The 25,248-nt window shown below is 40.6% G+C and overlaps 1 pseudogene; it reads left to right on the plus strand.

Annotated features, from left to right (window-relative positions):
• Positions 1-6,313: 6,313 nt before the first annotated feature.
• LOC148025606 (putative phosphoglucomutase, cytoplasmic 1 pseudogene) lies at positions 6,314-6,748 on the plus strand (annotated as a pseudogene).
• Positions 6,749-25,248: the final 18,500 nt, after the last annotated feature.

Below are 25,248 nucleotides of genomic sequence, written 5' to 3' on the forward strand. Positions count from 1 at the left end.
TGAAACGGTACCACAGTGGTTTTTGTCCTCCTCTCTGATTGCTTCAAAGGTCTTCCAATTTTCCTCAGCGCCTTCCCTTCTTCCTCGTTTCCTTCCCCTGCGTCTCACAGTTATTGATCATCCCCCTTTCAAAAATAGTGTTCTTTTTCTTTTCCCCCCAAAAAGGCTCTTTCAAAAATAGTTCTCTTTTGCTTTCTTCCCCAGCACCCCAGTTGATACAACCACTGGCAGCTCACACATAAAAAAGAAAAACCTGAGAACTTTGTACCAAGACTGCACCACCACTTTGCCTGACTTCATCTATGAAAGCAAAGCACTCATCAAAGTGCTCCTCCATGTTAACATCCGCACTATCAAGCACACTGATTTGCTTGTACTTGAAATCTGAAGGATAACGCGGCTCGATCGTGTTTGCAACTGTAAGGATGTGTCATTTCTAATCTTAGCAATTCCTCTTTATTGTAAGCTGCTCCAAACGATCCAACGTACAACCCCTCAATGATTTTGCAGTGCAGACTATCATCTCTCCTATATTTGGTTACCAGATAATCCTGCAAGATCCTCTCCATTCTATGTTTGTAAATGACCTCCATCATATCACTCAATATATATCATTTGTTGGCAAAGCATTCACATTCATTTCTTGTCACCACTATGGCCACCAACCATGAATCATTGCTCAACTTGATTTGTTGATGTGAATGTATCTAAGGTATTTGTCCTGCAGCCTGCAATGGCGGAGATGGCTCCCCGTTTGATTCCGTGATGATGGCAGACTTTTCGTATGCCCGGATAAAGTAAACCACTGCTTAACATAGATTGAAAGCATCCCTTCATGCTCACCACTATGCCTCCAAACTCCTCCCCACTATATTCATACGCAGAAAATAAATGTAAACACAACAACTAAGTATGTACAAAGTATCAAATCACACACACAACTTTTGGGTGGTTTTCACACCTCGAATGTGCAGCAATACGACACCGTGACCTTGTTCAAGGTATGGAAATCAAAGCTCGCCCTCGTTTGGGTAATTGTGAATATTGTGCACTTGGAAAGCATTTTCACAAACCCTTTTCCATTTCCACAACAACTCATTCTAGAGATTTGCTTAATCTTATTCACCACTGATATTTGTGGACATTTTTCTCCATCAAAATCTCAATATCATTATCTCATGACTTTTACTGATGAGTTCTCAAGATACACCATTGTTTTTCTCTTGCGACACAAATGAAAAGCTTTATTATCTTTTAAGCAATATCAAGAAATTGCAGATCTTCATACTAGTTGTCCTATTAAGAAACTTCATAGTGATAATGGTGGAGAATATATTTCAAATGATTTTTATGATTATTGTAATAATTAGGGTATTCGTCATGAATATATGGTTCCATCATCTCCTCAATAGAATGGTACTGCTAAATGTAAAAATAAGACTATTCTCAATGCTATGCAATGTATGCTCATTCATTCTAGATTATCTCGATGTTTTTGGGTTGAAGTAGTCTTAACAATAGCATTTGTGCAAAATCATCTTCCTACATGATGAATCTCCTTCATGGGATAATATTGACTCTTCAAATTAGGATTCACAACCTACACCTATTAGTGTTGATGATGATCTTGGCATTGATCTTTACGATCTTCCAATTGATAACGAGGATGGTACTTGTCATGTTTATGATGCTGATATTATTGAGAATGCTCTCAATATTTATGAAGACCATGTCTCTTATAGTGATGCCATGTCATCCCCACAAAAGGAACAATGGCAGGAGGCAATGGAAGCTGAGTATGAATCTCTTCTCTCTAAAGATACATGGGAATAGAAAAAGAGATGATGGAACATTTAACAAATTCAAAGATAGGCTAGTTGCCAAATGTTTCTCACAAATTGCAGGATTTGATTGTCGAGAAACTTTCTCACCTGTTGTTCATACTACCAGTATTCGGGTCTTGTTAGTTTCTAATGTTGAGTTTGATTTGGAGGTTCACCAAATGGATATGAGAACTGCTTTTCTTAATGTGATTTATAGGAAAAGATATACATGGAGCAATCAGAGGGATTTCTTGTCAAACATAAGGAAAATCTTTCTTGTAGACTTCATCGAGCACTCTATGGTGTCTTAAACAATCTTCATGACCTTAGTATCAAAAGATTGATCTCTTCCTTACAAAAAAATGTTTTATCTCTTGTTCTTCTGACATTAACTTATATGTCACGCATTGTAATGGTAGTTTTGTTATTCTAGCTGGATTTGTGGATGATACCATACTTGTTTCTAACAATCTCAACTTCCTTCAACAAGTAAGGAAGGTCTTATCTTCTACAATTGACATAGTCGATCTTGGAGACATACACTCATGTCTTGGTATTCAGATTCAACAATATTGAGAAAATGGTATTTTATTACTCCGTCAAGTAAAGTTCATTAAATATATTATTCAAAATCTTGGTTTGGGTTCTGCACATCATGTTAGTACTCCTTGTCTTGTGAGCTCTACCAAAAACTCTCACTTCCTACAGAATGATGGAAAATTAGTATTACATCAACCTTACATTAATCTTGTTGGATGTCTTCAATTTGTTGGCTTAAATTCTTGCCCTGACATTCTTTTTGTTGCAAATTTTCTTAGACAACATCTTAGTTCTCCATGCCTTAACCATTGGACTGTAGCTAAATGAGTTTTGAAGTATTTGAAAGCCACTAAAGATTTTGGGTTGGTTTATCGATGCCAACAAAACTCTAATTCTCTACATTCACTTCAACTTTTGGGTTATATAGATGCAGATCGGGCAAGCGTTCACTTATCTATGTGTTCTACCATGGAAATTGCTTTCTTATCAACAGTTGTCTTGTTTCTTGGACTAGTAAGAAACATCATTGTGTTGTTGTTTCCACTACAGAGGTTGAGTATGTAGCTGCATCATTAGTGGCTCGAAAGTTAGTATGGCTTCAACAAGTTCTATGAGACATTAGCCATCCTCCTCTCTCCATCACACCACTAACAAGTTTAAACATATTGCAATGCATTATCATTATGTTCTATATGAAGTAAAGAAATGCATGATCATGATTGAACATTGTCAAAGTGATCAAATGACTATATAAATATTCACCAAAGGACTCAATGAAGCATGCTTCAAATTTTTGTGCTCAAAACTTGGAGTTGTCTCAACGTTGATCTTTGGAAATTAATCTAATGTGACATTGTAGTACCATTGTACATACTCCTTGTAGGCACCATATACTTCACATATGCACATACACCTTAGACCTCTTGGTCATCTTTGTACATACATATTTAATTTTACTTCACATGCACGAATTTACTTTACATGCACACAATAATCCTTCTTCACGTCATGTTTGTACATTTATATATAGGAGCTTGGGATTTTCCCTTGTGCTCCCCAAGGGTTTTTTCATCCGCAGCTAGAGACTTTTATTTGAGTGGGGGTGTTGAAGCTATATATAGCTTACCATATCTAGACTAGGTCTCACCTATATATATGCAGATTGTGATCAAAATGATGTACTCTTTGGGAGTGTATACATAGTGTCTCTTCTCTCCCTATTGCATCTCTACATATCTTCTCTCTCTACATCTGAACAATAAGATGGCAAAAAACTAACTATATTGGAAATTTCCAAACTATATGAGAATTTCCAAATTTCCTAATATAGTGTTCTAATCTCTTAATATTGTTAATCCTTGCTTAAGAATCTCTCTATGTCATATATATGTATATCCATCCATTACTACTCTTTTTCACTCCCATAGCTAGCAACCTGGTATCTTTTTGGTGAACCTGATGTGAAGGTTAAGGTGAAGGGTGAGGTATGATGTAGATTCATAGACACTACTGGGACAAGATATAAAGCAGGTTATGGAGTATCTTCAAAAGCTTCTTTCTTGAGCTTAGACACATGGATGATGTAGTTGGGATTCAAATTGTGGTTATATATGTAAAGCTCCTTGAAACTTATAAGTCTTTGATGAAATTGGATGAGTCTAAGGATGAACATATGCTTTGTATGAAAAAGATACAACAAGTGCTAGATGTTAGTGTAGAGATGAGTGATCTTGGATATATAACTTATATCACTTATGGATTTTGGAAGAAATTTGATGATGTATACAAGAGGCTTATTGTAGCATATAAGTATCAATAGCAGTAACACAAGAAGCAAGAAGATGAAGAACAAATGAGGTGGAACGAGGAAGAAGCAAGAACATAAATAGAGAAGGCACTTCATCTGTGGAAAAAGGAGGGATCAAGGATGCATATACAACCAACGAAGAATAAACATATAGAGTAAGCACAAAATTTTTCCCAAGCTTGACTACTTGCTATTGAGGCTAAGTGACAACCTACTACAGATGTGCTTGATACACTTATGAGGAATTGAGAACTTATGCACTGAGGGCCTATGTTGAAAGTATGGAGGTTGTGATTTTCCCTACCTCAAGATGCTCTAAGTCTCCACATAGATGATGTTTATATACAGCTACTTTCAATGCTCTAAGTACCCATGCAAATGATGTCTTGAATGAGCCTAAAGCAAATGACAGGGAGAATGCATTTGTAGATTTTATGAGTGCTTATGAGGAAGTTTATGAGGCTCATGTACTACTAGATGTAGTCGAGACTATTGATGAGTTTACTAGTTATACCATGAATTCTTTAGAAGAGCATATAGTAGTGGCAAAGTTAGCCATTGCATTTGCAATTTTTCTTAGTGCATATGAAGAGGCTTATGAAGCTCATGTTTTAATTGATGTAAGGATTCAGAGGGAGATTGGTGACTTGCTAGATGCACATGATTTATAGGATACAATTATAGTTTCTAAGATAGTTCATGAGCTCAATGATGTGTCTATAGAGGATGTTAGACATGATGCTCCACACATGGAGAATGTTTTAGATGCTTTGTCTAATGCATTGACAGAAAATATAGAGATGCTTTAGGATTTAGAATGGTTAAATGTTTCCAAACATGGTTTGAGTGTGTTGAATGCATTGATTAAAGTGGATGTGGAGCAAAAATGTTATCAGAAGTAGCTTCCTATACGATGGATTCTGAAAGATTAGGTATATTCAAATGTATTTCTTGATGGATGCATTTCGAGCATGTATATAGAGGCTCCACATCTAGTGTATGATGCACATCTAAGGCCTTATGACCTTAGAGGGGGTGCTAGGTATGGTTCAAAAGTTATATAGATGCTGAGTATGTTGATCTATGGTCTAGGTGGGTGCTTGCTAATGTACATGATTAGAGAAATGCTCATTATTTGGATTTTTGACAAGGGTGGATGCATAGTTGACACATATCAGAGGATATGCAAGTTTAGAGGGGGTGTATGTCATGTCGCTATGTAGATGTATTTTAAAAAACCCTCAATTGCATTATCATCAGGCTTTCTTATTAATCTAAAGAGTCGTTGTCATATTAGTCATTAATAATAGTCTCTATAGTATGGATAGTTCAAAATAATAGGATATTTGGGTAATTTTAGCCTATTTGTAATAGTTTGGACATTATTACTTGTAAATTTTCTGAAAAGGTGTAGAAAACTTCTAGAATAGGGTATCATACAAAAAGCAAGTTGCTTTTCGGCCGGTTTTGGGAAGACGTCATTAAAACATAAGGGAATCCAAAGACTTGGGACTACAAATTTTCAAGTTGTAATTGTCTCAATGCCAAAGGCAAGATTGTATGGAGTGAGGCATGTAGCCACTTTGAATGAAGAGTGGTAAGCCCAAAGGGTTGCTAGGAGCTTGGGATCCCAATATTTTTTATAATGCTTGACTAGCTTTGTAAGTTTTTTGCATAGAGTTTTGTTGATAGATTCGGCTAGGCTGTTAGCATATGGATAGTATGGAGATAATTGCTTGTGAATTACCAAGGAGATAAAGCCTCATTCTCCATAAGTAACTTGTTTTGGGCTAGTCTCATTGATGTGTTTCTCCTTATTTAGAGTAGGCCACAAACTCTTCAAATGTGACCCAATTTAGACTTGGAAGGATAAGGATTTGAGATGGCAAGTCAAACGTTGTCGTGCTGCTGCGCATCCGAGTCGTATACACCTCTATTTCTTTTGTTGTGCATTTGTGTTATTTTCTGCGTGTGATTCATTGTTTGTGTGAAGCATTTCGATAATCTGCATCCAGTGTACATATTCCCTTAGTGCATGTGTATGATTTTGTTTCGATGCATGATGTGTGTGTATTAGAGAAATATGAAAAACTGATGCCAAAGGATCTTTGTCCTACTACTATTTGTTCTAGTTTCGTGTGCAATGACAGTCTTTAAGGTCACCACATGCCACACATCTCGGTATGAAGGTCAAAAACCAGGAACTTCAGGGTTGAGGAAAAAGGTTACTGTTTTCAAGCAACCAAATTATCTACACAACTTTGTGCAAGCAACAATCAATGCACTACCTGCTGAAAAAGTAAAAGGGTCGACAATTGTTGTCTCTGGTGACGGCCGATACTTTTCGAAAGAAGTGATTCAGATCATAATAAAGATTGCTGCAGCAAATGGTGTGAGCCAAGTGTAGGTTGGGCAAAATGGGCTACTGTCAACACCAGCTGTTTCAGCTGTCATCAGGAACAGAGCTGATTTTAATGGTGAAAAAGCTTATGGTGCTTTCATTTTGACTGCAAGTCACAATCCAGGTGGTCCTCATGAGGACTTTGGAATAAAATACAATACTGAAAATGGTTTTTGATTTCGATGGCTAAAAATGAAGCTGGGAGGCTCTATTTTCTCCTTGGATATTTTTGGCACTGTGATACGCAGTGAAAAAAAAAAGAAAAACTAAAAACAGAGGAGCTGGGGGGGGGCCGTTTGTGAATCGAAAGGGAATACGCAGGTTGAAGAGGGAGGATAGGTTTTTCACAATGTCCCAGGGCAATCTCAGTCTGACGTAAAAGGGTGCCGGCCCTGAGCAGCTTTACGAACCATAACCAGACTGTACTCTTGACGGCCTAAAACACGAGCTTGATTCCCTATCTATCAAATTCAAGAAGAATGAATGCATCAGTCATGTCCCAGAACGATACTCGCCTTCTTCTCATGACTTCTGTCATCACGAGGTGTGCTGGACATGGAGTCTGGGGACAATCCAATTCGTCAAGCTCTTGCAATCATTGAGCATGATAAGAGCTCTCAACTGATGCAAACGAGATCAAGACATGCTGATAAGAGCTCTCGACTAATGCAAACGAAATCAAGACATGCTGCTTCATTTTGTACGGAGGACGTTACAGTTTTATGAGAGCAGCTTGGCCGTTGGGCATGTTCCACGTTCTCAGAGGCATAGAAGGAGGAACAATGATAACGCAGAATTGAAGAAAAGCCGACGGCAAACACTATAAAAGAGGAATAACGAGAGCTTGCAAATGATGATGAAGGAGGAGGATTTATCTTCGTCTTCAGAATTTGAAGAGCTGAAGGTGTAACTTTAGCATAACAGGGAAAGCAATTAGTGGAACTTTAAGGTGTGATTGCAACCCTAACAGAGAAGGCAGCACTTTAGAGTTATGCTGAACAGCAATTACAAACCAGGGAAGACACAATCTGTGGAACTTCAGTACGATAACCAATCATCATGATTGAAGAGGGCCTTTGAATTCCATGTAAATCAATAGAGAAATTTTGTACTGAAGATTCGAAATTTTTTGCTCGAATTCTGACACTTCTGATCCAGTATCTTCATATGGTCAAGTCAGTTTAAACAGCAAAAGTTTCTACAACGGTTCAATGTCTTTGGAGATAACATGGACTTGGTGCAAGGAGGCCATTGTTCAAAGTTATTTGCAAAGAAACCTCTTTGTTTCAAAACAGTGACCTTTTTGTACAATTAGTTTGGTAGTGAACAAATCAAATGGATAAATAATAAAGTGATCAGGGTGAAAAAGATGACAAAATCATAGCTGTTTGTGCTAATGATCACGAGTTTTGTCATTACAAAGACATCAGTGACCTTCCTTCACTCAAACTTGCTGAAATTTGAATGCTGAAAACAGCCTTGAACTGGTGCTGAATGTTGGGAAGATTTATGGGTTGATTGCTCAATGATTAGATCGAGAAAAAGCTCAGAATTACTATCCAGCAGAACTCTTCATGTCTCTTCAAGCCTATGTGCCAAAGGCATAACTATTTTCAAACACCTGAATGCAAAAACAGTTTATGAGATACTACAGATTTTTCTGAACATGAGCTTCATGTAACTTACTTGACAAGAAATATAGTGTACTTTGGCATCAACAATTCAATTTTCTTCTTGTTAGTCTCTTCCATTGTTGTACCTTGAACCCCGTGTTCTGCAGCTCTTGCGTGAACTCTACGACATTTCTGGTGAACCCGAGGTGAAAGTGCTGCGTCACTTTTCAGCAAGATGGGAGACTCGCAAGAAGAGATGACAGATGATAATGTCATGAAGAACCTGTTTCAGTCATTTACCATGTATATGCAGCAGCAAGCTCATGCAAAACATGACAGTGATGCTATGGATGCCTTGAAAGCTGTCCAACAAGAGATGAAGCAGTTTAATGGCCAGCAAGTGTCAACTTACCTGCATTTGTATGAAGAAAAGATGAAGTTTTTTGGGGTTCCTCAAGATGTTTGGAGCCGCTACTTCTTGCGGATCGTGGTGCGTGCTCTTGAAGGTCGAATTGCAGAAATTCAAGAAGCACATGCAGGTTGGGCTGAATTTAAAAAGGCATTAAAAGATGAATATTTCCTGGAGGATACAGGTCTTATGAATCGCATGATTTTTTTAGCATGGGTTTCTATGCCTAACAAGGAACTTTCTGTTACCGCTCTTCTGCGAGAGTTTGAAAGTCGTTATGATCAGTTGGATGGGACTGAACAGCAAACTTTGGAGATGCAGAAAGTGGAGTTATTTTTACAAGCTGCAGATGCTGATTTACAGGAAAAGTTGGATGATCTTTTGGAAGATCAAGCTACTGATTCAGGTTTAAAGACTGAGTGGAGACATGTCATTGATGCTGTGAATGCTCTTGTTAAGAAGCAGCGCAGGAGAGTAGATTGCATCGTAATATAGGATCAGTTCCTGAAAAATCCTTGGAGACTTCTTCTTCTACCCCTGCTGCAACTTCTTTGCCTAAGCCTACTCCTCCTGTTGTGAATCCACCAGTTCCTGCTGCTCTAGTGCCCTTATCTATAGATGATGTTATTAAAGGCTTGGCGGATTTGACGATTGAAGCAGTCAAAGCTGAAGTTGGTAAGTTAAAGGAGCAACTTATGTCAGTACCTGCTGTAGCACCTGCTCCAGCGACTTCTTTTCTAGCTGGTCAAAGAAAAGGGCGACGATGTATTTGGTGTGATAGTACAGAGCACCAACACTGCAGAGATTGTGATGCTTTTCAGGAAGCACGTAAGAAGAATGTAGTGTTCTGGGGACAAGATGGGAAGATATGGCTGACAGAGACTGGCGCTCCTCTTGACACGAACTTTGGTAAGGGAGGTATGAAGAAGCTTGTTGATGATATGGCTGCGCGATCAGCTTATGTGAGTGTTAGAGGAGATGATTCAGCTTTTGGAGTCCAGCTTGAGCAGAAATCTGATGGAGACTCTGCTTTATGGTCTTCTGCCTTGGAGATAGCGAGAAGAGGGAAAGTTCAAGCATCTACTATGACTTGTGTGGGCTCCAGCATCCGAGGAGAAACAGGATGGGATTCTCCTGTTGACAGGTATTCTATTTTTGCTTATATGGCTAAAACGCAGGGTTTAGATGCCATGGTTGAGGAAAAGAGAAGAAGAGATGAGGAAGGTCCTAGCTCCTCCAAAAAGACTAGAGGGGGTGACTTTGTTTCACCACCTGTTACAGCTCCACCTATGTCAAATTCTCCAGCTCAAACAGGTCCTGATCAACCTATGGGAGATAAACAGATGAAAGAAAAGAGGCAACAAAGAAAAGAGCCAGGATTCAAGCTCTTGTCAGACCTTGATATGCAAACGGATATGAGTAAGATTTTTCATGAAAGAATTTTGAATAGTGAAGTCACTTTTACTGTTGGAGAGGCTCTTGGGATTGCTAGAAGAGAAATACAGGATCAGATGCAGGATCTTTTGCGGAGGAAACGACATGCGATGGAAGGACCTGCTTTACAGGGATTGTGGCATGGAGCTCTTGGGGAAGAGCATGATGATGCAGTGATGGTTGAGAATGCTTCTGTTAATCCGCAATTGGAGAAAATAGTGCAGCCTATGCAGTACGAAGATGATGAGACCCCTATTCTCATTCCTCGCAGCCATTTTTCACGAAGTCATTGGGCTAGAGCGACCACTGAGACAGTGGTAAGGATTGGAGAGAAACAAATTCCATTGGTCGCTTTAGTTGATCATGGATCTGAGATTAATCTTATTGCTCGAGGTGTTTATGAGAGTGGCAAGTGGCCTATGGATGCAGAGCATGGCTGGCGCATGAGAGCCGCCAATAATACTTCTGGTGATATGTATGTTGCTTGTCCGAGTATCAGAATTTCTATTGGTAATGTTGAAGAGGATTATCATTGCTTTGTTCAAGATTCATGCTCTTATCCGATTATTCTTGGACAGCCTTTCATTACAGAAGCAAGAATGGAAACGAAAGTAATGGATGACGGGTCAGCTTATGCGCGGATACGCAGTAAAGATGGTATGCGAGCTGTTTAGTTTATGACTGTTGGGGTAAATCATCCGAGAAACAGGGACTCCTTGCGTGAGGCTCCACTACCTGCAAAGGAGTTGGATTTTCATTAGGTACCGCTGTCTTGCGAGACGCCAGTGGTACGGAGCGGAGAAAAGAGGAGATCTCGCCTCCTGGCAGCCAGTCTTTCTCCAATAATTTTGTTGGTTTTTCTTCAGATAGTTCAGTGAGTTATCAGAAAATTTCAGATTTGCCTAGAGCTGCCAGGCAGTACATTGGCCGTAAGGAGAAAGAGTTGAAGAATGCAGGTATTTTGCAAACAGAAGAGCATGTAGATGGATTGTATGAAGGGATGTCTTATGCAGATACATTGTTTGAGATGAGAGAAATGCTAAAAACTGATGTATGTAAGGGTTCAAAGATCATACCTATGCAAACCTTGGATATGTTTCAGGAAATTTTTGGTTTTATGCTGAAAACAGAGTTAGAGGCTGAGAAAACTCAGCAAACTGAATTTATGGCTGATCTTGATCAGCTAACAGAATTGCAGAGGGCTGAATCCATTCAGCCAACAGAGTTGAATGCAGAAAAATTTCAACATACAGAGTTTCAGGATGCATCTATGCAGTCCATAGAGTCGAGGGCTGAATCTATTCAGCCAACAGAGTTGAATGCAGAAAAATTTCTGCATACAAAGTTTCAGGCTGCACCCATGCAGTCCATAGAGCGAAAGGCTGAAATTTTTCAGCCAACAGAGTTGAAAGTTGCTGAAAATTTGCAGAAATTGCAGCAAAGAAAAGAGTGCTTGAATGATGCCAAGGTTGACACAAAATATAAAACAGTTGATAAGAAGATTAAGCCGGTTGTAGGCCCGCTTCCTTCTAATAGTGATGAACAGATTGAAAAAGCTATGAAGCAGCCTATGTTGAGGGACCCTGCAAATATTGGACATAAGTTTACAGCTGAAACTCTTGCAGAATTGAAGATTGGAAATGATGAATTTTTGCTTCCAGTGGAAAAAGAATGTTTTAGAGAGATGCTTGGACGTCATGGTAAGGCATTTGCTTTCTTTCCACATGAAATTGGCTGCATTAGTCCCGAATTGGTTGCACCCATGGTCATCTTCACTGTTCCTCATGTACCATGGAATATACGTCCTATACCTGTGCCTAAAGCACACTTGCCAAAGCTGATAGAGTTGCTGAATGAGAAGATTAAAATGGGGATTTTGGAACCCTCTTCTGCACCCTATTGTAACAGGTGGTTTACTGTACCAAAGAAGAATGGCACTTTGAGATTTATTCAGGATATGCAGCCCGTGAACAAAGTGACAATCAGGAATGTGGGAACAGGTCCAGTTGTGGATGAATTTGCTGAGGCTTTTGCAGGACGAGCCATCTATTCTCTAGGTGACTTGTATTCAGGTTATGATCAGTTTCAGCTTGCCTTGGAAAGCAGGGATATTACTACTATGCGGACACGTATTGGTCTTGTGAGGATGTGTACCTTGCCTCAAGGTGCCACAAACTCAGTTGCTCATATGATGAATGCTATGCATAGAGTTCTACGAGACTATATTCCACAGTATACCATGCCTTTTCTAGATGATGTGCCTATTAAGGGTTGTGCAAAGGAAGAAAAGAATGAAAGTCTTGATTTGCATGGATGTAGACAGTTTGTGGCTGACCACTTGATTGCTTGTGAGCAAATATTGACACAATTAGAGGAGGTAAATTTGACACTTTCAGGGCTGAAATCTGTCTTTGGTGTTAATGAAGTCATCATAGTTGGACATATGGTTGGATATTATGGCAGAAAGCCTTCTCCTGCAAAGGTGGATGCCATAAACAGGATTGCAGAGTATTGCTCGACTACTTCAGAGGTGCGGAGATTTGTGGGAGCTTGTGTAGTTTACATGATTTGGATTCCTCATTTTGCTCATATAGCAGATGTTCTCTATCAGCTGCTTCGAAAGGGGCATTGGGATGAGAAGCATTCAAAAGCCATGCGTAAGCTCAAGAAGCTGTTGCAATCAGCTCCTACTCTACGCAAGGCGGATTATCAGTGTGGACGGCCGATCATGTTGACAGTTGATACTAGCCCTATTGGCATAGGTTGGGCTGTGGGACAGGATGATGCTGATGGAAATAGGTATGCTATCCGCTTTGGAGCTAAAGTTCTTAATGAGCGACAAAGGAGATATCCGCAGATCAAAAGAGAGTTGTGGGGAGTAGTCACTGCACTGAAGTGTGACAAAGGGTATTTTATTGGAGCTTCAGTTGTTGTGGAAACAGATTGTTTGCCTTTGCTTGGCATGATTACTAGTTGCTCGACTCCAGATATAGCGATGCTTCGGTGGATTTCCTATATCAAATCATTGAATCCAGAATTTCGACACATAGCAGGGAAAGATAATCCAGTTGCTGACATGCTATCTAGAGCAAGATATGAGGATGAGGATTCAATGCTTGCAGAAGATGATGAGACAGAGTTTGCTGCTTCTGTCCTTGTTCATGATTGTCATGTATCTACTGTTGAAGCCTTTATTGAAGAACTTTATGTTGACGAATGGCTGCAAATTGGACAGTACCTAAGTTCATTGACTCGAAGAGCTGATTGGACAGATGATGAATTCAAGAAAATCAGAAGGAAGGCTTATGGGTATTTCTTGAAAGATGGTTTTCTTTGGAAGCATCCAAAGAAGAGAGGAGGCTTGCCCTTGAGAGTAGTTTGTGATGTAGCAATGCAAATACAGATTATGCGACAGTTTCATGAGAGCTCATGGGCTGGACATAGAGGTGTGTGGGCTACCTATGAGAAAATCAAAGAAAGATACTGGTGGAAAGGGATGTACAAAGATGTTTCTCACTTTGTGGAGACTTGCAGGGACTGCCAGCTTTACTCTTTAGTGCGACATCGTGATGAGTTGCATCCGACTTATCCACTATGTATGCATTATAAGTGGGTAGTAGACTTGGTTACTTTGCCAGTGGGACTTTGGCAGATGAGATATCTTGTCTTGGCTAGGGAGGATCTTACAAACTATGTTGAAGGCAGATCTTTGCGGACAAAGACCACCACTACAGTATGTAAATTCTTGTTGGAAGAAATATTTTCCAGGTATGGATGTATAGGCAAGATTACAGCTGATCGTGGAGAGCTAGATGCAGATGAAGCTAGAGAATTCTTCCCACGGCTTGGGATTAAATTGGCTCTTACTACTGCCTATAATCCAGAGGGAAATGGCAAGAGTGAAAGAGGACATCCGCCAATAGTTAAAGCATTGGCAAAAGCTTGTAGAGGTTGGATTGGAGATTGGCCGAGATTACTACCTTTTGCATTGTGGGCTGATCGCTCTACACATAGTGTGACTACTGGATACATGCCTGCAGAGTTGATGTATGGGAAAAAACCTGTCATGCCTACAGAAATTTGTGCTCTCACTTGGAGTGTTCTTCCGAGGCATGAGAATTTATCAAGGGAAGAGCTTCTAGCTCTTCGGATTCGTCAACTAGAGAGAAGGACAGAAGATGTGCAGCTAGCAGTTGATCGTTTGAAGGCAGCCCGTCTTAGAAATAAGGACAGGTTTGATTTAAGGCATCGCTTGAGGCCTAGAGCCATAAAAGAAGGAGATTGGGTTCTAGTCTACGACAGTATTCTAGAAAATCAGCATAGTAGCATGAGAAAAATGGTTCAAAGATGGTTTGGACCGTATGAAGTGAAGCAGGTTTTTGACAATGGTACCTATGAGCTGGCTGAATTAGATGGAACAGTATTGAGGGTGCCTATTGCTGGAAAACGAGTCAAGATTTTCAAGAGAAGAGAAGATGAAGAATATGCACTTGAAGCATTGACAAAAGAAGAGAAGGTAGAAGAAAGACAAGCAGAAGAAACAGAGAACATAGATGATGAAGCTGATGGAGAAACACGTCTACTAGAAACAGAAGATGGACTTGACCTGTTTCTGAACTTGAATGATCCTGGATAGTTGGCACATCCGGAGGATGCGCAGGTTTAGAGGGGGTGGATGTCGTGCTACTGCGCATCCGAGTCGTATACACCTCTATTTCTTTTGTTGTGCATTTGTGTTATTTTTTGCGTGTGATTCATTGTTTGTGTGAAGCATTTCGATAATCTGGATCCAGTGTACATATTCCCTTAGTGCATGTGTATGATTTTGTTTGGATGCATGATGTGTGTGTATTAGAGAAATATGAAAAACTGATGCCAAAGGATCTTTGTCCTGCTGCTATTTGTTCTAGTTTCGTGTGTAATGATAGTCTTTAAGGTCACCACATGCCACACATCTCGGTATGAAGGTCAAAAACCAGGAACTTCAGGGTTGAGGAAAAAGGTTACTGTTTTCAAGCAACCAAATTATCTACACAACTTTGTGTAAGCAACAATCAATGCATTACCTGCTGAAAAAGTAAAAGGGTCGACAATTGTTGTCTCTGGTGACGGTGTCGAAGAGTTTTCGAAAGCAAAGTCGCAACCACAGAGGTTATTGAGCAATTCCAAGATAGAAGATCAATCAAGCTGAATTATTCTTATTTACTGCTGACTACTGTTGTAAATGTCCACATTGCAGCTCAGAAAAAGATCAATGGAATCAAGGTTGATTATGTCATATAGAGCTGATGACATCCTTGTAAAAACAAATAGTTTAGAAGGTTGGCTCTTCTTTTTCATTCAGACAAGAATAAATTTTTCAGGAGCAGTGTTTGCTTTTAAACTGGTTGAAGAAGTGTCACAGATTTTTGTCAGACGAACAATAGAAATCAGTTCATGATTCTAAAAGGACAAAATAGCATGTTTCTTCTAGCTTTGTGACTGCATACACATCTTGTCAAAGTGGATTTCTAGTAATATTGAGGTTCTCTGAACTGAAATGAATGCTGGAATCATCTTCAAATGAGTAATATTGAGGTTCTCTGAACTGAAATGAATGCTGGAATCATCTTCAAATGACAGCCACAGTAATTCAGAAACATATCATCAATGAAGGATAGAATTCTCCGGCAATAGGGAAATCCTTATCTCTCATCTCCTGAGCTGCTACAGGATTAATCATGTTCTGCAAACAATATGCCAAAGCAACCACTCTTCAAGAGGCCTCCAATGTTCCTCTACTTTGCTGGTGAATGACCCTACCATTTACATTAGTCAGGCCAGTTCTGAGTTTTCAGGTACGACATGGAATGGCACATTGACTAGAACAACTGCATCCAACAAAGGATCTATGAGCAATGAGTTTGTACTTGAGCTCGGAGATTTATAAGTAACCTCTTTCCAATTGTCCGTATAATCAGCAAGATTCCTTTCCAGAGATTTGGCCCATATCACTAAGTAAAGTCCTCCAATAATCAGACCTTCCTAGATAGAGAATCTCTCCCAAAAAGATACATGCTAAGAGAGCTACCATGACAGTTTGCAAAGGTTGATAAGCAGCTGTCATCACAGGGCCTCCTCTATGAGCTACCCAACTATGTAGTGTCAAGGCTACACCAGATGTGACGAATCCCCGATCAATGCACAACCAAAGAACTGCAAAAGCTTGCTGGCTGTAAGTTGTGGCCGTTTATTCTATTTCCTGGTTCAAACGCATCAGTGTCGCAATGCTTTAAAGAAGACGGCACGTACATTTCTCTGCGAAGAAGGCGAAAGGGGAGACAAGCAAGGCAGCGATAGGGTTTCAGTAAACGAGGAAGATGTACTTCCGAAGTTGCCTCTTTAGTTTGGCACCATCTGATTCTTTCTTCTATCCTGATTCATGACTGCTATTATTGCCACAAATTCTCATCACAGCATATTAAGGCTTTGATTTCAAAAGGACAATTTTTGTGGCACTGATCAAGGCAGTGCAGTCAGGAACATAAAGCTCTCCATGGAAAACAAATGATTGCATGCCTCCAAAGCATTCCTTCCCTGCCCTTTTAGTAGTCATATATCTACTTTGCAAAGTTCACGTAGCTTGGGTCGTTTGCCGATTTTCTCCATCTGAAGTAGTCGAGTGTGGGCCATCAGGGAAACCACCAAATCACAAATTCTTTGATCGAGACTTGCTCGTCTGGAGCTGTAATCGTGGATGTGTGGGAGGCAATAACAGAAAATGTGGTGAGCTATTTTCCATACTCGTTTCTCCACAACGTCCTCCAAACAAATCGAAGTAGCAGCAGCAACAAAAGTTGTGGATCAAGTGTTCCTCTGAAGTCATCGATCAAGCGTTCCTCCTCTACAACTACTGCTGTGGCTTCCTCCCTCGTGCAAATAACGACTTCGGTAGTCTATTTTTTTCTGCAAGTCGTTCGCCTCCATCACTTCGATCACAACAGCAACCATCGACTTGATTTAGCTTTGTGCTTTCTTCCCTTCCCCTTCATCGTCCACTCCTTTCATCTTCGTCTTGCTCTCCTTTTAGCAATGTTGCAGAGCTCCTCCGCTACCTCTTCCTTCGAACCTCTGATTCCTCTTCTTCTAGTTGATGCAGATTTTTCTTATCTTGCTTTGAACCTGCTTTGCCTTGGCGATTGCTGCTGAAGATGCTTTCCCTTGTGCGTGTGGTTTCGGTTCCTCCTCCAGACCGGTTTGAGACAAAGCTCGCGCACTGTTGGGATGACAATGTCCACAAACGCCTGCTTCTCTGCCACCATACTCCACCTTATTCACCGATTGCAGAGCACTTTCCCCTGTTCTCCTCTCTGATTCAGCGCAGAGTATCGTTCTCTTTTTTCTCCCTGTTTTTTTAGACTCCTTGCTTTTCCCTCTTTCTTTTCGATTCAAAAAGCTCCCTTTTCAAAAATAGCCATTTGCTTTTCTTCCTTTTTTAGACCCTGTTCCTCCTCCGAAATATAGGTTGAAGGATAAAAGAAAGCAAGCACTGTCATATGAGCACGGTCCAAACCAATCTTTTTGGATTGTCATTACATCACAAGATGGTGACCAAAGTGCTAGTCATTAATCAAATCATTATCCTTTGCATCAAAGCAATTTCTTAGTCACAACAGCATATACCAATGAACTTTGACAAGAAGCAGCAGAACCACGATATGACCAATTGGGTCACAAGTGAGGTTTTCTTCTATATCTTCCTCGGACTACCAGCTAACCCATTGGAAATGGTGGAGTCTGGCTCAAATACAGTCCAACCAAACAGCACAAGCTTGCATAGTTCCCTCTTCATCCAATTAGGGGCGCACCATGACAAGTAGGGAGGAACAGATACAGGCCTACATGTATAGCATTCAAAACCAAACTGACTTCGTTCCCTTGTTCTGAAAGTCTATCAAATACTTGATAAGCCTCATCCATTTGTAATTATTGGAAACATCCTCACAAAGCCCATAATCGGCATATCTTGAAATAAGTGTAGCCCATGAGATTGCATCTCGGGTTACCAGTCTACCAAAATTCCTTATTCTTCTCCATCTTCGGCATAGAATGAAAGAGCAAACATAACAACTAAGTATGTACAAAGTATTAAATCACACACATGACTTTTGGGTGGTTTACACACCTCGAATGCGCAGCAATACGACATCCACCCCCTCTAATCCTGCGCATCCTCCGGATGGGCCAACTACCCATGATCATTATCATCAAGATCCACAAACAAATCAATCTCTTCGTTATGCATTTCCGGTAGATCAACAAGATTATCAGCCATATCATCTGTCTCTTCCATTGGAGTTTCTTGTCGTTGCTCTTCTCTTGAAAATTCTTCCAATGCATAGTCCTCATCATCCCTTTTCTTGAAAATCTTGATTCTTTTTCCAGCAATAGGCACTCTAAGCACTGTCCCATCCAATTCTGTCAGCTCATATGTTGCATTATCAAAGACATGTCTGACTATGTATGGCCCAAACCATCTTTTCACCATCTTCCGAAGTGTAGTATGCTGATTTTCAAGGCTGCTATCAAAGACCAATACCCAATCTCCCTCTTCTATTGCTCTTGGCCGCAAGCGATGCCTGCTATCAAACCTGTCCTTGTTCCTTAGTCTAGCAACTTTCAACCTGTCAATAGCTAGCTGAATATCCTCAGGTCTCCTTTCCAACTGTCAAATCCGAAGAGCTAAGAGCTCCTCTCTCGTCAAATCCTCCTGCCAAGGTAAAACTGACCAAGTCAAAGCACAAGTCTCAATCGGCATAACAGGTTTCTGACGATACATCAACTCTGCAGGCATATATCCTGTGGTAACACTATGAGTCGTACGATCAGCCCATAAAGCAAATGGTAAAAGTCTTGGCCATTCTCCAATCCATCCTCTGCATGCTTTGGCTAATGCTTTCACTATCGGCGGATGCCCTCTTTCACTCTTTCCATTTCCCTCTGGATTGTATGCTGTGGTTAGAGCCAATTTGATTCCTAGCTGAGAGAAAAACTCCCTAGCTTCATCTGCATCTAATTCACCACGATCCGCAGTGATCTTACCCACACAACCATACCTGCAGAAAATTTCCTCCAATAAGAACTTACACACTGCACTAGTGGTCTTTGTTCTCAATGATCTGCCCTCAACATGATTAGTAAGATCCTCTCTAGCCAAAACAATGTATCTCATCTGCCATAGACCCATAGGCATGGTAACCAAATCAACTACCCACTTATAATGAATGCATAGCGGATAGGTCGGATGAAGCTCATCTCTATGACGTACTACTGAATACATATGGCAGTCTCTGCAAGTCTCAACAAAGTGAGAAACATCTCTATACATGCCTTTCCACCAATATTTCTCCTTGATTTTCTCATAAGTAGCCCATGCTCCTCTATGACCAGCCCAAGGACTCTCATGAAACTCCCTCATCACCTGCAACTGTGTCTCTCTATCGCAGACAACCCGCAAAGGTAATCCGCCTCTTTTCTTCGGATGCTTCCAAAGAAATCCATCCTTGAGAAAATATCCATAGACTTTCCTTCTAATCTTCTTGAACTCTTCATCTGTCCATTCATCTCTTTTGCTTAGTGTACTAAGGTACCTGCCAATCTGCAACCAATCTCCAACATAGAGTTCTTCTGTGAAAGCCACAATATCATAAACATGACAAACATGATCAACCATAGTGGCTGAAATTTCTGCATCATCCTCTTCTGCAAGTAGAGTCTCCTCATCATCATATCTGGCTCTAGACAACATATCTGCCACTGGATTATCCTTCCCTGCTATGTGTTTAAATTCTGGATTTAATGACTTGATGTATGCAATCCATCTCAACATAGCTATATCCGGAGTAGAACAACTCGTGATCATACCAATCAATGGCAAGCAATCTATCTCTACCACAACTGAAGCCCCAATAAAGTACTCCTTGTCACATTTGAGAGCCGTGACAATCCCCAATAACTCCCTCTTGATTTGTGGATATCTCCTCTGTCTCTCGTTTAGGACTTTCACCCCAAACCGAATAGCATACCTATTCCCATCTGCATCATCTTGACCCACAGCCCAACCTATGCCAATTGGACTAGTGTCAACTGTCAATACAATAGGCCTATCACAATTATAATCCACTTTCCTGAGAGTAGGAGCATTCTGCAATAACTTCTTCAATTTTCGCATGGCTTTAGTGTGGCTCTCATCCCAATAGAATTTTTGCCCCTTTCAAAGCAACTGATACAAACAATCCGCTATGTGTGCAAAATGAGGTATCCAAATCATATAAAACACACAAGCACCAATGAATCTCCGTACCTCTGAAGTAGTAGAACAATACTCTGCAATCTTGCCTATAGCATTCACCTTATCAGGTGAAGGTTTCCTGCCATAATATCCACACATATGCCCAACAATGACAACCTCATTCACTCCAAAAACGGATTTTTGCCCTGAAAGTGTCAAGTTCACTTCTTCTAACCTGGCCAAAATCTTCTCACATGCTGAAATATGATCAGCCACAAAGTATCTGCATCCCTGCTCATTTAGGCTCTCATTCTTCTCTTCTTCTGCACACCCCTTAATGGGCACATCATCCAAGAAAGGCATAGTAAGCTGAGGTATGTAATCACGAAGGACCTTATGCATGGCATTCATCATATACGCAACAGAATTAGTGGCACCTTGAGGCAAGGTACACATCCTGACAAGCCCAATAGGAGTTCTCATGGTGGTTATGTCCCTGCTTTCCAAAGCCAGCTGAAACTTATCATATCTTGAATACAAATCACCCAAAGAATAGATGGCACATCCAGCAAATGCCTCTGCAAACTCATCCACAACTGGACCTATACCAACATTCCTGATAGTAACTCTGTTCACTGGCTGCATGTCCTGAATAAATCGAAGAGTACCATTCTTCTTTGGAATTGTAAACCACCTGTTTGAGTATGGTGCAGATGAAGGCTCAAGGATTCCCATCCTGATTTTCTCATTCAATAAATCAATCAGCTTTGGCAAATGTGCTTTAGGCACTGGAATAGGTCGGAGATTCCATGGGATATGAGAAATAGTAAAAATGACCATAGGAGCAACAATATCAGGATTCACACATCCAATCTCATGTGGGACAAAAGCAAATCCCCTTCCATGATGCTCAAGCATATCCTGAAAGCATTGCTTCTCTATGGGTAACAAGAAATCACCATTTCCAATTTTCAATTCAGCAAGTGTCTCTGCTGAAAATTTATGACCAATATGCTCCAGATTCCTTAAAATTTGCTGTTTAGCAGCCCTCTCTATTTGCTGATCACTGTCAGATGGAAGCAGTACAGCAACCGGCTTCACCTTCTTATCCATAGTTTTGTATTTCGTGTCAACCCTGGCTTCATTATGCTCTTCTGCATTACATAAACCTTGCTGTAAATTAGCAATTCTGCACTCCAATGGCTGAATATTCTCAGCCCTCTGCTCTATGGACTGCATAGAAACAGCCCCAAACTCTGAATGCTGAAATATTTCAGCAGTAAACTCTGTTGGCTGAAATTTTTCAGCCCTTTGTCTCTCTGAAAGCTGATCATAACCAGTTGGAAACTCTGTTTGCTGAATTTCTTCAGCACTCAACACTCTTTGCTGAGTTTCCTCAGCCTCTGACTCAATCTGTGACACAAAATCTGCAATTTCATGAAACATGTCCAGGGATTGCACTAATACATTACCATGACAATTCAGCATATTAGTTTTCAGCATATCTCCCATCTCTGTCATCGTATCTGCACAAATCACACTATCATACATCCCATCTATGTGCTCATCATCCTCCAAAATTCTTGCATTTTTCAAATTTTTCTCCTTCCTGCATATATACTGCCTGGCAGCTCTAGACAACCTAGAAGTCTTCTGATAACTCATCGAACTGTTTGCTGAAATCCCAACATAACCGGAAGAGAAAACACTGCTGCTGCCAGGAGGCGAGAACTCCAATCTCCTCTCCTCTGTACCACCGTCGTCTCGCGAAACGGCGGTACCTAATGAAAACCCGAATCCCTCACAGTGGGTAAGGGTTCATCTCTGAGAGTATCCCTGTTTCTAACATGATTCACACATACAGTCATAAACTGAACTGCTCTCATACCATCTTTACTGCGAATCCGTGCATAAGCAGATCCATCATCCATGACCTTTGTTTCCATGTGCATCTCTGTAATGAATGGCTGACCAAGAATTATAGGATAAGAACATGAATCCTGCACAAAGAAATGAAAATCCTCCTCTACATCACCAATAGAAACCCTAACACTAGGGCAAGTAGCATATAAATCACCTGCAGTATTATTGGCGGCTCTCGTACGCCACCCATGCTCTACATCCATAGGCCACCTGTTACTCTCATAAACTCCACGAACTATGAGATTAATCTCTGAACCATGATCAACCAATGCAACATAAGGCACCTGTTTCTCTCCAATCTTTACCATCGTCTCTGTAGTTGCCCTAGCCCAATGGCTCCACGAAAAGTGACTACGCGGTATCAAAACAGGCTCATCAATTTCAGCATAATGCATAGGTTGAACCCTCTTCTCTACCTGCGGAAAAACAGAAGCATTATCAACCATAACCTCATCCTCATCCTCATCCAACTCTCCAATCAAAACTCCCTGTGTATTAGTGGTAGCCAATGCATGTCTCTTCCTCTTCAGGACCTCCTGAAACTGATCCTGAAACTCTCTTTTTGAGATGCCCAAAATCTCAGAAATAGTGAAAGTCACCTCACTGCCAAGTATCTTATCATTAAAGATTTTCTTCATGTCTGTAGATGTCTCAATATCGGACATCAATCTGAATCCTGGCTGCTTTCTCTCTCTAGGCTCTTGCCTCTTTTCTCTCTTTTGAGCATCCTCCATCTGTCGATCTGGCCCTGGTCTTGAAGACGGTCCTGCAGTAGGTGGAGAAACAAACTCACCCCCTCTAGTCTTCTTAGCTGCACTTGGATTTTCTTCATCCCTCTTACGCTTCTCCTCAACAAATACATCTGCACCATGAGATTTAGCCAAATAAGCATAAATAGAGTACCTGTCAACAGGCGAGTCCCAACCTGTCTCTGATCTGATGCTAGAGCCTGCACTAGTCAAAACAGTTTGTTGAATTTTCCCCTTGTTTGCAGTCTCCATAGCATAAGTCCATAGTGCGGACTGAGTATCTGATCCCTTCTCAATCTGTACTCCATATGCAGAAGCATCACCTCTAGCTGTCACATAAGAAGTACGCGCAGCCATGTCCTCTACTAACTTCTTCATTCCACCTTTACCAAAGTTGGTAGCAAGTGGAGCTCCTGTCTCAGTCAACCAAATCTTACCATCTTGCCCCCAATATACCAAATTCTGCCTCCTTGCATCCTGGAAAGAGTCACAATCCCTGCAATGCTGATGCTCCGTACTATCACACCAAATACATCTCCGATCTCTCCTAGGTGCACTAGGAGCACTCCTAGGTGCAATAGGAGCACTAGAAGAAGTAGCAGGCGCAGTCGAAGCAAACTGCTCCTTCAATTTTCCCACTAACTCCGCTTTGACTGACTCAAGTGTCAAATCTGAGATGCCTTTGATTATGTCATCAAGAGAAGTAGGTACCGATGGAGCGGATGGTTTTGGAGCAGAAGGTGTAGGCATCGGTCGTGGAACAGGAGGAATAGGTGGAGTAGAAACAGTAGGCACTGGCATAGGCCAAGAAACTGGCTGAGGAGGAGAAGAAATAACAGGGATAGAAGTAGGCATAGGAGCAGATGATGGTGTTGGTGTCATGGAACCATTCTGTAGGCGAGTCTTCCATATCTTCCTCTTGGTCAAAGTCGAGACTGCATCCTGAGCATCCTGCCAATCAGTTTTAAGACCCATAGGCTTCGTGCGATCTTCAAGAAGCTCACCCAATTCTTCTTGAAGAGCAGGATCTGCAGCTTGCAAGAAAAGCTCAACTTTTTCAACATCCAATGCTCTTTGTTCAATGGCATCAAGCTGACTATACCTCTCTTCAAATTCTCAAATCAACTCCGAAGCAGCAAGACCTTTGTTTGGCATGTAGACCCACTCTCGGAATGACCGTCGAGTAGCCATACCAAAGTCCTCAAGGAAGTATTCTTCTTTCAAGGCCTTCTTAAAATCTTGCCAATGTGTATTTTGAATAAAAAGATCAGTCACTTTTGTCCTCAAAGCAGGTGTGACAAGACGAAGGAAGTACTTACTCAAAAGTCCAGCAGGAACTCCAAAAAACCCCATCTTGATCTCATATGTCTTCAAATATGCTGAAACATTACGCCTGTCAAATAGCTTCTTCTCACTCTCAACTGCTTCAATAGCCTTAGTCGCGCTGTTTGCATTCTCCTGTTTGGATGTATTGCTTATTCATGTATCCAAAAAGAGACTCGCAAAAAACTTGATCATCTCGGTTTGAAAATTATTTTCATTAGATATTCAATTTTTTCTAAGGGATATAAGTTTTATGATCTATCTTCCAAGAAGGTAATCATAAGTCGTGATGCTAGTTTCAATTAGAAACTTATGGGTAGCACATGGTCTCAGGAGGATATTGGTCAGACATGGTCACTAGAGGACGTTGATGATACAAAGTCATTACTCATTTATTTTTCTTTTCTATATGATGATGAATCTCCTTCATGGGATAATATTGACTCTTCAAATTAGGATTCACAATCTGCACCTATTATTGCTGATGATGACCTTGGCATTGATCTTTATGATCTTCCAATTGATAACGAGGATGGTACTTGTCATGTTTATGATGCTGATATTCTTGAGAATGCTCTCAATATTTATAAAGACCATATCTCTTATAGTGATGCCATGTCATCCCCACAAAAGGAACAATGGCAGGAGGCAATGGAAGTTGAGTATGAATCTCTTCTCTCTAAAGATACATGGGTTCTAACTGATTTACCACCTAGACATACTACTATTAAATGCAAGTGGGTTTATAAGACTAAAAAAAGAGATGATGGAACATTTAACAAATTCAAAGAAAGGCTAGTTGCCAAATGTTTCTCACAAATTGCAGGATTTGATTATCGAGAAACTTTCTCACCTGTTGTTCATACTACCAGTATTCGGGTCTTGTTAGTTTCTAATGTTGAGTTTGATTTGGAGGTTCACCAAACGGATGTGAGAACTGCTTTTCTTAATGGTGA

Source organism: Lygodium microphyllum, chromosome 14 (assembly GCF_053477565.2).
Source record: "Lygodium microphyllum isolate KBCC chromosome 14, Lygodium_microphyllum_v1.1.10, whole genome shotgun sequence".
NCBI lineage: Eukaryota > Viridiplantae > Streptophyta > Polypodiopsida > Schizaeales > Lygodiaceae > Lygodium > Lygodium microphyllum.